Source organism: Phoxinus phoxinus, assembly GCF_949152265.1.
Source record: "Phoxinus phoxinus genome assembly, chromosome: 20".
Classification (NCBI taxonomy): Eukaryota; Metazoa; Chordata; class Actinopteri; order Cypriniformes; family Leuciscidae; genus Phoxinus; species Phoxinus phoxinus.
The window spans coordinates 6,226,540-6,241,909 of record NC_136895.1 but is presented as its reverse complement, the minus strand read 5'-3'; positions in this window follow the sequence as shown (position 1 = coordinate 6,241,909).

Here is a 15,370-nt window from a genome sequence, read left to right as displayed (position 1 = left end):
ACACTTTCATTCATAAATTCACCGCGTCTGTGTTTGCAATGGACACAGATCAAATCGCGTGAATATTAAAAACTCAAAGAGACTGCAGTTGTTCAACGCGTCTCTGGGAATGAGCGCTCAATGTGTGCTCTACTACACACACACACACTGAAGCAAGCGCGTGCTTGTGTCAGCGCTTCACTGTAGCTATGAGGACATGATGTAGGCTACACATGACACATGAACTTCATCGCAGAGCTGCTATGAGAGTCACTTCATGAGAATTTCACCATTTGATTCGATAAAACTATCGCCATTCATTCGTATTATAGGCAGAAACTGTAATGTCTTTACGACAACCTGTCAAAATAAAAGTTCGGTATAAACTCAAAGAAATTATGAAAGAAATTGCACAGTAAAATGTACTGTAAAATAATAATAATGATGAAATCTATTAAAACTTATTTTAAAAAGGAATATCACACAAGTTTTCATACATGTTTTAATTTAAACAGTAAACTTGCCAAAACAATAACACAATTTTCTTTCAAAAGCACCATTTCTAAAAAGTAAATTTGTATTTGTGCCTATAATGTTTAATTTTTATTTTTTTATTGTCAGCTGATAAAACCTGTGCTTCAGGGACCATATTCATATAACATCTAAAATGTAGAAAATCTGTCCAGTCTCCTCAGCTGTAAATGTCATTGGCTGTTAAAGTGTTGCTTATAATAAATTGACATGTTGATAACACTTAGTCTCATAATGCTCTCAATTACATGTCGTTGCATACTGTATGCATTAGTGAGTGTGGTGGTGCTTATGGGGTGATGAGACGGGTTGGGGGGGGGGGGGGGGGGGGTCACAGTATACTCACTACAAAAAACTAGACTACACCACTGCCTAAAATGATCAATAAATGAATTATTTATTTCTGTTGTTTTACTTTTGTTATCATGGAAACCAAACAGTACATCTTTCCAAAACAAAGAAAAATGTTCGATAAGTTTAACAGTAATGTATCTACGACAGATCTTTCCAGAACCAAGCCCAGCATCATATTTTTAAAAGCAAAACAAATACGTCATCCCTGCACCCCTCAGGGGTTTTCAGACTGGGGCCCGGGGACTCACTCGGGCCACATGGGAGTGAAAATAATTAATTTATTAAAATGTGTAGAATAGATGTAAGTTATAGGCTTCAAATTATGGGCAGAGAAATTACAAATATGAAGGATTTGTATATGGGAGATAGACTAATGTCCTTTCAAGAAGTGATTACTCAATTTGGAATATCTAGAAATATATTGTTTTAGGTATTTGCAAATAATGAGTTTTATTTTGTAATTTCAGAAGTGTTTTATAAATAGGCTATACCAACTTTATCCATCTTGGACAAGGAAGTCACCAAAGATTGTTGTCTGATTTCACTTTTATAGGAGAGATAGGAGAGATATATATTTATAGGAGGATTGGAGAGAGGTCTAGACACTGATACGGTTACAGTGTAATTGGATAATGCGAGTTTATGTAAACAAATTCAACAAGAATATTCCTGTCCTAAATGCAATGTAAAGGTTTTCTCTCATGGGAGTGTGAAGAGACTATATGAGAGAGAAAATAATCAATGTTACAATTTCTCTTGAACCAAAAATGTTTATATTACAGTTTTTCTCAATTGTTTAACACACGAATACTGGTACTTGAGACACAATGATCACATCATGTGACTCATTCACACACACCCTGGACCAATTCTTCCTGCTTTACACTCAAACTGCAGCTCTAAAACACACTTTTCTCAAAACACTGCACACACTTCTATGCATTTGGCACAATTTTCATGCAGCAAATCTCTTGTTTTCACAATAACACACTGCCATTCAGACATGCACACGGACTCATCACATGATCAAACACCGTCACACAGTTTTACAGTTAGCAATCAGAGCTTTAGCATACGGAGAGCTCTTCAATGATGCCAACATTGCATTTTTATTTATTTTTACAGTAAATTCTTATGTTGTTTTGTGTGTAGAACCACTGTATGTGCAACTTTGTGTTGGTTGGGATGTACACTGTGTACATTGTTTTTTTTGGGAAAAATAAAATATATTTGTTACTGTGTATTTGTGTGTTCTGAGTAGAAACAATATTCTCAAATATTTTACAACACACTTATGTGGGGACTGTCTGTAGTAAGTGTAACACTGAACAACAAAGAGTAATTATGATGAATGGAGAAGAAGTGTGTACATTGAGCACGTCAGTTCAACTGGTATAAATGTCTATTGTGTGTCATTTGAAAACAAAATTCCATTTTTAAAAATAAACAACATTGTTTTGAATGTAAAGTTTCATTTTGCAGGAGAATTGAGGGGTTTTGCCCATTGTGTGTTTTTTGATTTGTGTGTAGAGTTCTGAGAATATGAGGCATGCTTTCAGAAAATGTGTGTAAACAATCGAGAAAAACTGTAAACTTGTATCCTAACCTTAACTTGAGAAGAAGAGAATATATTTTTGTCTAGGCTATGTGTAGGCTATTCTACAAGCTAAGCGTCGTGTGTGTGTGTACCTGAGGCAGCGGAGGCATGAGTGTGTGTGTGTGTGTGTGGTTGCAACGTGTGCGTGTATGTGTGTGTGTGTGTACGTGTGAGGCAGAGGAGCGTGAGGCAGCGACATGAGTGTGTGTGTATGGCGCTCGGTTTGTGTCATTTCTTTCCTAACCTATGGCGTTCCGATCGGTTCTTTAATATGACTTTGCAGCACGCACTCGTCTCAATGAACGTCTCACTCAACGTCTTATTTTTTTTTTTATTCTGCTATTTATTCCATTCATTTTAAGACGCAGACGTCACGCTGACGTCACGTAAATCACGCGTAGCAGTGAAGTGTCAAGTCAGACGTTACACGTCATTCACGTGTGGCAGTGAAGTCATTTATTATAATTTTCTCTAACACGCACTGCACACGCTACTCAGCACTGCTCAGTGCAGTGCGCCAGCGATTGCGATCGGTTCTTTAATATGACTTTGCAACATGCACTCGTCTCACTTGCGTCTGCCTTATAACGTGACGTCTGCGTCTGTGATTTATAGGATATTTATATATATAGGATATTGTGTGTGTGTGTGTGTGTGTGTGTTCTTGTTTAACCCACATTTTGAGGGCCAAATGCCCTTACAAAGATAGAAATATGAAGAAACAAAATTGATATAGGCTATTTCATTTTTATAGCTTATTGTTGGGGTTGTTATTGTGTTTTTAATTTTTTTTATAGTTTTAAAAGGCCTATAGGCTACAGCACTAAACTAGAAAACAGACAACTCGATCGCACAACCACTGTTTCTGTATATCCTTTAAATAGAAGAATAGAATTGAAAAATACTATTTTTATTTTTTATATAATCCGTTTATAAACCGTTCTCACGAATTCTCAAACTGTTCCCTCGGTTTAATGCCCACGGATTAATAACCCGTATTAAACATTTAAAATATTCACAAATTAATATGGATTTTTTTATTTTTTTTATTTTAGGCTACTGGTTTTCTAATGCCACATTTATTTTCTCCGCAGTGCTGAATGAGAATAACCATCTCTGGAACCATACAGAGAAGTGATTTATAGGTGGTTTATAGGCTAATGATACTAAATGTGTCTGAAAAAATAACGAGGCATTTGAATTGTTTTTTTATTAATAAACAAGTAGCCTAGGCCTATTTTGTAAATCAGTGTCGGCTGCAAACACATCTCCATCTCCGCTGTTAAGCAGATGCGCCTTTATAGAAATGCACCGTTTACGGATTACATAATCAGACAGTATTTGCTTTCGATTCGAATTTGTTCGTTTAATAGTGGACATTTCAAGCTTTATTTTGTTTCAGTTCATTTTTGAGACGCGCTCATGTTCACGGAGATCATGAAAGCGCGCCTGATTGTTTTATTTCATTTTCTGTATGACCATATATTTTTTTTTTAAGTAGGCCTATTTTAAGTTGTTTACTTTCCACTGTTGATAGGAAAATACAAGTGTTCGCGCCCGCGCCTCCGTGCCATGCAGTGCGCGCTCCACTCCGCACAAACCCTTGCGTCCTTGCGATTTTGATATGCGTCAAAATCTCGTGTTTGTTTGTGATAATCAAATAAAACCCTGTATTATTATTGTCTAACCTTTATTATGACTGACATTTGACCAATTGCTTTGTTCCTTTTTTGGATAAAAGCGTCTTCTAAATATTGTTTGTTCTTTATTTATTTGTATTTTTTGTCATTCTTATAAATAACAACGAAATAACATCAGATAATCCTACAATAGGCTATAAGTGCAATAAAAAGTCGATAAAGTGCAATCCGTTATATCACCAGTCGTCAGGGACATAACAATTAATGTCCGTATAAACAATATGTGAGATGTAGGCTAGTAAATAGTACAGCAATGCATTCCCAACTATTAAAGTTGTGTATAGAGATAATTGTGGTGTGTGTGGCGGGCTGGGTATAAATAGGAGGAATGCTCGTTCAACAGTCTCACTGCAACTGGGATAAAAGCTGTGGGCCAATCTAGCTAAATATGTAGCCTTGGGCTGATTATATTAATTATAGGCTAATTATTATTATTATTAGTATAAGCAAAGACATTTAGGCTAAATAATAATAATGAACTGTGCTCGCATTTCTCCTGAGGTGCAGACCTATTTGTTTTTAAGTATAATTCTGATGATAACTGTCAGACCGCCTGTCAATCAAACTTCGGCGAAAATCTAAAACTAAATATTACAACTCTAAAATTAAACATTACAAATATTATATATGTTAGTTAAATCAGCCCAAATGTTTACAACTACGTTCTTTTGTATTGGTCAAGAGACTCCTAGTGGTGAATAGTAGGCTACATGCTTTTTTATGATTTATTCATAAGTAGGCTATCTGTGGATATGTTGACAAGAAACAATGGCAAACACAAATTTTAACATGATCATTTGTGTAAATTAATATTTACTATTTGGAATAAAAAGCTATAGGCTACATAAGCAAGGTAAAATCACTTAATTGCTAATAAAATACAATTGAAGATAAGTGGGAAAAAATAATAAAGAACGAATAAGTGTGTGGAATGTGCTGGAAACCAGCAGACGCAGACGAGACGAACGAGTGATGTGGCAAACGCAGACGCAGACGAGACGTTCGGAAGACGCAGACGAGACGTTCGGCAGACGAACGAGTGATGTGGCAGACGCAGACGAGACGTTCTGCAGACGCAGACGTCACGTTCGGCAGACGCAGACGTCACGTTCATTGAGACGAGTGCGTGCTGCAAAGTCATATTAAAGAACCGATCGGAACGCCATACTAACCAAGCTTAAAGACGTGTTAACGTGCGTGTGGAGAACGTCTGCCCGTCTGCACGTCTGCCCGTCTGCACGTCTGCACGTCTGAACGCAATACATGCCTTTGGTTAATATAAAAATAGCGCACGTATTTTTATGCAGCTACTTGATGGACTTTTCTTATTTGAGACACTGTTCAAACAGTGTGGTCTTAGCCTATATCTTTATCCTCGAATAATATTAAGAAAATACTATTTAGGTTTGTATACATTAAAAAAAATGTTTTTTTTTAATGTAAAAAATAAAATAAGATAGGCTATAGACTACAATAATAATAAAAAGCTTGAAGTGGATGCATTACGCTACTTAATTATTTCTATGTTATAAAAAATCGTTCTATGAACTTCTAGCAAGCTCATTTAAACCGAGTTGTAAATGCCGAAATGAAAGGAGGCTAAATAAATATGAAACTACTAAATATAAATATAAAATCGCCAGTAGATGGCGCCAAGGCCCTGTTCTATTGAGATGACTGGTTAATGTTCAACCTATTCATTTTAAAATATATTCAAATACAGAACAGTTATATTAATGTGTAATATTACTTCACAATATTACTGTTTTTACTGTTTTTTTGTTTTAAAAAACGCAGGCTTGGACACAATCCTACTCCTTTTAGACAATGGTTTCCTAATGATTCTTTTTTTTTTTTTTTTTTAGCTAAAAACTGCTCATTACACAGAAACATTCAAACAAATATTTACAAATTTGTTTTACTTGTAATTTTTCCTCAACTTTGTGTCTCAGTTGGAAATTAATTTTCATTACATTTAAAAAAAAATGTGTTTGGGGTCCGTGTACGGAAAAATAATTAAATAATTATCATCATTATTATAACATTTATTAGGCTACATATTTAGAGACGCTTTTATCCAAAAAAGGAACAAAGCAATTTGTCAAATATCATTCATAATATGGGTCAGACTATAATAATACAGGACTAAGATTATCACAAATAAACACAAGATTTTGACGCATATCCAACGGTTTGTGTGGAGCGGAGTGTGAGCGCGCACTGCATGGCACGGAGCCGCGGACGCGAACACTTGCATTTTCCTATCAACAGTGGAAACAACTGAAAATAGCCTACTCTTATCATTTCTGGTCATACAGAAAATAATAATACATTATTCGTAACTACTTTTATTTGTGTAAACTCACAATAACAAGAAAGCGTTGTGCTTATGTCAAATAATATAAAACAATCAGGCGCGCATGATCTTCGTGAACTGGAGCGCGAGAACTGAAACTAAACATAGCCTATGCAGCTAAAGCTTGAAATGTCCACTTTAAAACGAACACATTCGATTCGAATCGAAAGCTAATACCTTCTGATTATGTAATGCGTATGAAAGGAGCATTTCTCTCTAAAGGCGCATCCGCTTAACAGCGGAGATGGAGATTTTAGCCTACACTGATTTAGAAAACAATAGTTTATTAATAAACAATTAAAATGCCTCGTTTATAATTTCCAGGTTCTAATTTTGTCCTAGAAAAAAAGTAAATATCCATATTAATTTGTGAATATTTTAAATGTTTAATAAAGGGGCAATAAGTCATAAACAAAAATTCGTCTATATGTATTTTTTTGCGCAGCATTTGGTGTAGCCTATAGTTCAAATTAAGATTTTGTTGTTTAACTTTGCGCTTTAAAAATACAAGCGTTTTCGTTTTGCACAAGTGCATTGCATTGGAAGCCCTGGATATAAGCCTCCCTCTCTATCTCTCTTAAATATTTGTGTTCTCTCTGTTTTGCCATTTAATAAACTTTATACATTTTAATTGAATAGTGATTGTGTGACCTATGATGAGGGAACAACCAGGGATACCCTCCATAATGATAGCCTAGCGATGTCATCAGGATATACTGTATGTATATGAATGTATATGTATTTTGATTTAAAGAATATAAATATAAATCGTAGCCATAGTTTAAATCTGAAAATACTGAACACTTTATTATTGACAACATGACGAAGCATTTTGACTATCTTGTTTGTGAACAATGACACAAGGACTATTCATTCTGATGGCACTAGTATGTTCATTCACATAAATACTGACTTTTGAGAGATGAACTAGGGATTTTGAGCAGGTTTACTTCCATTGTGTGGAGCTGCTAGTATGAATTATTTTTTAAATGCATTTACTGGTTTAAAAATCTTAAGGATGATTCAAAAATGTACCAAAGTGACTGAGAAAAACTGCAAAAGTACACTCAGGGGAATAAGCTCACAGTTAATATCAATTTCAGGCTAAAACCAATGCAGAGCCTATAGCTCCAAGTCAATGAACATTTGTAAATTAATACATCTAAATTAGATCGTATAGCAGACGTGCAGACGTGCAGACGTGCAGACGTGCAGACGGGCAGACGGGCAGACGTGCAGACGTGCAGACGGGCAGACGGGCAGACGTGCAGACGGGCAGACGTTCTCCACACGTTAACTTCTAACGTGACGCCGCCGTGACGTCTGTATAGATCAACAGGTACACGTTATTGACGTGTCTACGTGACGTGATATTTACGTGTACGTCTCCATATAAAACCAATGGAGACGTACACGCACGTATTCACGTGTGTTATCTGTCGTGCTTGTCAGTCTCGTCGGCGAATGACACATTTGGAGCGCCATATGTGTGTGGTTGCAACGTGTACGTGTATGTGTGTGTGTGTACGTGTGAGGCAGCGCCGTGAGTGTGTGTGTATGTGGTTGCAACATGTGCGTGTGTGTGTACCGGCTGTGAGGCAGCGGAGGCAGCCTGTGAGGCAGCGATGTGTGTGTGTGTGTGTGTGTGTGTGCGTGTGTGTGTACCTGTGAGGCAGCGATATGAGTGTGTGTGTGTGTGCGCGCGCGCGCGCGCGTGTGTTTGTTTGTTTGTTTGTGTAGCCTACGTGCATTCATTTTTTGTATTAATTAACAAATTCATTTTGTGTTCAAAATTATTCAACAAATATTTTTTGTAGTTTCTAGACTATTTTAAGTCATAAAGTGTGTTTCCGCATCAGCTCAGTGTGTGTATCAGTGTGTGTGTGTGTGTGTATCAGTGTGTGTGTGTGTGTGTGTGTATCAGACATGTGTGTTCAGCAGATTCGTTAGATTGTGAACATTTGCTTGCAGGGTCATGGAAACCTTACAGACATATTACACTTAAAAAACACTTTAGGATTACAAATTCTTTACATTCTAAAATAAAACAATATGTTATTTGAACAATTACACCTTCTTGAGCCATCAAGTGGCAATATTTAATTTTGTTTTATTTATATATAAGTCCAGCACCGCAGAATTGCTCGTCCCCAAACCTGATTAAAATAAATAAAACATAATCTCCTTATTTGTTGCATTATTATTATTTTTCGGTAACTCTGACTACATGTGCTGAATTTAAAATATATATATATTTCATAAAGACCTTTAATATTGCCAAAGAAGTAAGGTACAAAAAAATGGTAGCCTACATGCGGTCTTCAAATAAATGCACAAAAAATATAAAATATAATTAAGCTGTCATTTATGTGTATTCATAAAGTTAATAATGTGATAATCTAATAATGTGGTCTAAGTTTAAATGTTAGAAAAAGAAATACATTTTAAGACATCTTGCCATACCAAAAGTGGACGTTTCTGTAGAATGACCCTTCAATGAAATGAATGTAGGCTACTACATTTTAGTTCAATGTTATTCATGATTTCATATTTTTATGGTACTAAATTATATTTTTGGATCCATTTATTACCTATTATTGATCACTTTTTGAGCATAGACCTGAAAATGAAATTTCCAAATTAAACTATTGTAAATCTTGAATGCTTTGGACTTTATTATTATGAAAAATGCATAAAAATACTATTTTTAAATTGTATATGAAATATATTTTCCAGAACATGTTTTACTCTAAAACTAAACAAGTCGAGTTCCAAATCTCAAAAAACGAGTTTAACACTTTGTTTGTGCGCAGTACCAAACGCTTCCACTAGATGAAGAAATCAAGGTCACTTTACATACATTACAATACATTTACACACACATTGCAAACATATATAGCCACATGATCAAAAATACATATTAAATAGATACGTTTTGTGTTACGCTCTTGAAGGTAGACAAAGTAGATATAGAATAGCCTGTAAAAAAGAAAAAAAAGAACAAAGGAAAAAAGATTGCAAACAATTGCAAAAGAGCAACCAATAAAATATGAAAATAAAAAATATATAAAAACAAAAAACTATATTAAAAAAATAGCCTGTTTTTGTTAAGTAACCCAGTTCCCCAGCATGCGCTCATCATGGTTAGGCTACTTTCATTTATCTGAGAAGCATGTGGCTTTGTGTTCCTCTCCTGAATTTTTCCACGACTCGTAACATTCTAAATCAATATTCAAATACTACATTAAAGTGTGCATTCTAAGATAATCTATGTATGTAGAACAGGGGTGTTCAATCCAGGAGTTTACTGTCTGTCCAGGAAAACACACCTGAACCGTGAACCAGCTAATCAAGGGCTGTGTCCCAAATCGCCTATACTCTTAAATAGGGCACAGTGATTTGTAGTGGTGTCTGAAACCATAGTGGACGTTATGAAGTGCAGCCATTCAATCCCATAATGCAGCCCAGGGAATGTCTAATAAGGGGAGAACTGCCACTCTCAGTAATCTTCCGGATTCTGAACTGGTTGCAGTTCCACTCTGGCTCCACATGAGGGCGCTCACAGGACGAGTGCAGAATGAATGGAGGTCTATGGAGCTATAACCCTCAAAATCCACTTTTCTCAGGATATAATTTTTTGTCTAGTAATTTGAATGTTGTATTCGAAAGGAGATGCAAAGAAATTACACATGGCTGGGTGTTAGATTTTAGAGTCACTTGTCAATGACGTCATACACATCGTGCGACCGGCAATCCTTCAGTCACTTTGGTGACACAGGTAAACACATAACACAGCGGACACAGGTAAACACACAACACAGCTGACACATGTAAACACACAACACAGCGGACACAGGTAAACACACAACACAGGGGACACAGGTAAACACACAACACAGCGGACACAGGTAAACACACAACACAGGGGACACAGGTAAACACACAACACAGTGGACACAGGTAAACACACAACACAGCTGACACAGGTAAACACCCAACACAGCGGACACAGGTAAACACACAACACAGCTGACACAGGTAAACACCCAACACAGCTGACACAGGTAAACACACAACACAGTGGACACAGGTAAACACACAACACAGCGGACACAGGTAAACACACAACACAGCGGACACAGGTAAACACACAACACAGGGGACACAGGTAAACACACAACACAGTGGACACAGGTAAACACACAACACAGTGGACACAGGTAAACACACAACACAGTGGACACAGGTAAACACACAACACAGCGGACACAGGTAAACACACAACACAGTGGACACAGGTAAACACACAACACAGTGGACACAGGTAAACACACAACACAGCGGACACAGGTAAACACACAACACAGGGGACACAGGTAAACACACAACACAGTGGACACAGGTAAACACACAACACAGTGGACACAGGTAAACACACAACACAGTTGACACAGGTAAACACACAACACAGCGGACACAGGTAAACACACAACACAGCGGACACAGGTAAACACACAACACAGCGGACACAGGTAAACACCCAACACAGCTGACACAGGTAAACACACAACACAGCGGACACAGGTAAACACACAACACAGGGGACACAGGTAAACACACAACACAGTGGACACAGGTAAACACACAACACAGTGGACACAGGTAAACACACAACACAGCGGACACAGGTAAACACACAACACAGTGGACACAGGTAAACACACAACACAGTGGACACAGGTAAACACACAACACAGTGGACACAGGTAAACACACAACACAGCGGACACAGGTAAACACACAACACAGTGGACACAGGTAAACACACAACACAGTGGACACAGGTAAACACACAACACAGTTGACACAGGTAAACACACAACACAGCGGACACAGGTAAACACACAACACAGCGGACACAGGTAAACACCCAACACAGCTGACACAGGTAAACACACAACACAGCTGACACAGGTAAACACACAACACAGCGGACACAGGTAAACACACAACACAGGGGACACAGGTAAACACACAACACAGCGGACACAGGTAAACACACAACACAGCGGACACAGGTAAACACACAACACAGCGGACACAGGTAAACACCCAACACAGCTGACACAGGTAAACACACAACACAGCGGACACAGGTAAACACCCAACACAGCTGACACAGGTAAACACACAACACAGCGGACACAGGTAAACACACAACACAGCGGACACAGGTAAACACACAACACAGGGGACACAGGTAAACACACAACACAGTGGACACAGGTAAACACACAACACAGCGGACACAGGTAAACACACAACACAGCTGACACAGGTAAACACACAACACAGTGGACACAGGTAAACACACAACACAGCGGACACAGGTAAGCACACAACACAGCTGACACAGGTAAACACACAACACAGCGGACACAGGTAAACACACAACACAGCTGACACATGTAAACACACAACACAGCGGACACAGGTAAACACACAACACAGCTGACACAGGTAAACACACAACACAGGGGACACAGGTAAACACCCAACACAGCTGACACAGGTAAACACACAACACAGCGGACACAGGTAAACACCCAACACAGCTGACACAGCAGGTAAACACACAACACAGCTGACACAGGTAAACACACAACACAGCTGACACATGTAAACACACAACACAGCGGACACAGGTAAACACACAACACAGCGGACACAGGTAAACACACAACACAGCTGACACAGGTAAACACACAACACAGCGGACACAGGTAAACACACAACACAGCGGACACAGGTAAACACACAACACAGCTGACACATGTAAACACACAACACAGCTGACACAGGTAAACACACAACACAGCTGACACATGTAAACACACAACACAGCGGACACAGGTAAACACACAACACAGCGGACACAGGTAAACACACAACACAGCTGACACAGGTAAACACACAACACAGCTGACACATGTAAACACACAACACAGCGGACACAGGTAAACACACAACACAGCGGACACAGGTAAACACACAACACAGCGGACACAGGTAAACACACAACACAGCGGACACAGGTAAACACACAACACAGCGGACACAGGTAAACACACAACACAGCGGACACAGGTAAACACACAACACAGCTGACACATGTAAACACACAACACAGCTGACACAGGTAAACACACAACATAGTGGACACAGGTAAACACATAACACAGGTAAACACACAACACAGCGGACACAGGTAAACACACAACACAGGGGACACAGGTAAACACACAACACAGCTGACACAGGTAAACACACAACAAAGCAGACACAGGTAAACACCCAACACAGCTGACACATGTAAACACACAACACAGCTGACACTGGTAAACACACAACACAGTGGACACAGGTAAACACCCAACACAGCTGACACTGGTAAACACACAACACAGCTGACACTGGTAAACACACAACACAGCTGACACATGTAAACACCCAACACAGCTGACACATGTAAACACACAACACAGCTGACACTGGTAAACACACAACACAGCTGACACATGTAAACACCCAACACAGCTGACACATGTAAACACACAACACAGCTGACACAGGTAAACACACAACACAGCTGACACATGTAAACACACAACACAGCTGACACAGGTAAACACACAACATAGTAGACACAGGTAAACACATAACACAGGTAAACACACAACACAGCGGACACAAGTAAACACATAACACAGGTAAACACACAACACAGCGGACACAGGTAAACACATAACACAGTTAAACACACAACACAGCGGACACAGGTAAACACATAACACAGGTAAACACACAACACAGCGGACACAGGTAAACACACAACACAGCTGACACTGGTAAACACACAACACAGCTGACACATGTAAACACACAACACAGCTGACACTGGTAAACACACAACACAGCTGACACATGTAAACACACAACACAGCTGACACTGGTAAACACACAACACAGCTGACACATGTAAACACACAACACAGCTGACACATGTAAACACACAACACAGCTGACACATGTAAACACACAACACAGCTGACACATGTAAACACACAACACAGCTGACACTGGTAAACACACAACACAGCTGACACATGTAAACACACAACACAGCTGACACAGGTAAACACACAACATAGTGGACACAGGTAAACACATAACACAGGTAAACACACAACACAGCGGACACAAGTAAACACATAACACAGGTAAACACACAACACAGCGGACACAGGTAAACACATAACACAGTTAAACACACAACACAGCGGACACAGGTAAACACACAACATAGCGGACACAGGTAAACACATAACACAGGTAAACACACAACACAGCGGACACAGGTAAACACATAACACAGGTAAACACACAACACAGCGGACACAGGTAAACACATAACACAGGTAAACACATAACACAGCGGACACAGGTAAACACATAACACAGGTAAACACACAACACAGCGGACACAGGTAAACACATAACACAGGTAAACACACAACACAGCGGACACAGGTAAACACATAACACAGGTAAACACATAACACAGCGGACACAGGTAAACACATAACACAGGTAAACACACAACACAGCGGACACAAGTAAACATAACACAGGTAAACACACAACACAGCGGACACAGGTAAACACATAACACAGGTAAACACACAACACAGCGGACACAGGTAAACACACAACATAGCGGACACAGGTAAACACATAACACAGGTAAACACACAACACAGCGGACACAGGTAAACACATAACACAGGTAAACACACAACACAGCGGACACAGGTAAACACATAACACAGGTAAACACATAACACGCAGCGGACACAGGTAAACACATAACACAGGTAAACACATAACACAGTGGACACAGGTAAACACACAACACAGCTGACACAGGTAAACACACCACACAGCTGACACAGGTGCAGGTGCGCACATTTTCCCGTCAAGTTTGTTTTTATAAATCATAACTTATGCGTCGGAAGTGGCGTACGCCTCTTCGGGAAAATGTGCGCACCTGCACGCAAACTCTGACCCATGCGTACGAACGTTTTGGAGATGGAGCAGTTTGGCGACACCGATGGTGAGCTGGAGTTAAATGTCTTTTTGGTCACTTTTAGACAGAAAATCGAAATAAAATTATACATATACATAAAGATAATAGGCTACCAATATAATTTCACTCACCAAGCCTATCACTTGAAGCAAATATCCACACCTTAAATGTCCGCGCCAGCGAGCGCGTTTGGCCGTTTAGTGAAACTGACGCATATCTAACGGCAGATGAAGTAAAACTGTAAATCTTCATTATGAGTCCTAGTCATAAATAGGCTACAGTGCGTGTTCACAGTAACAGTTTAAATAAAATATTGATTTAAACTGTTTTACTTCTGATATAAACATTTAGATTAAATATGCCATTCTAATTAATAGAGTTAAACACTTAAACTAGCCTACATGAAATTTACTAAAGAAAAAAAAAAGAAAAAAAAAGAAATGTATATATACATGGGTTTCTGTGCAACGTCATCACGTAGATGCGCGCGCATCCGGTTTTGTTTGTATACAAGAAACCTGTGTATAGGCCTATTCAATAAATAGCCTAAATACAATAAATATTTGTCGTGGATGCAATGCGTTTGAACACTTTTCCTTTGGCATGCTGTGTTTCAATGTTTTAGCTACAGAGATAATGGCTTAAATCATGATAATAGCAGATTGTGCAAATTTAATGCACAACAAGGTCGATCTGTTTCCATTAAA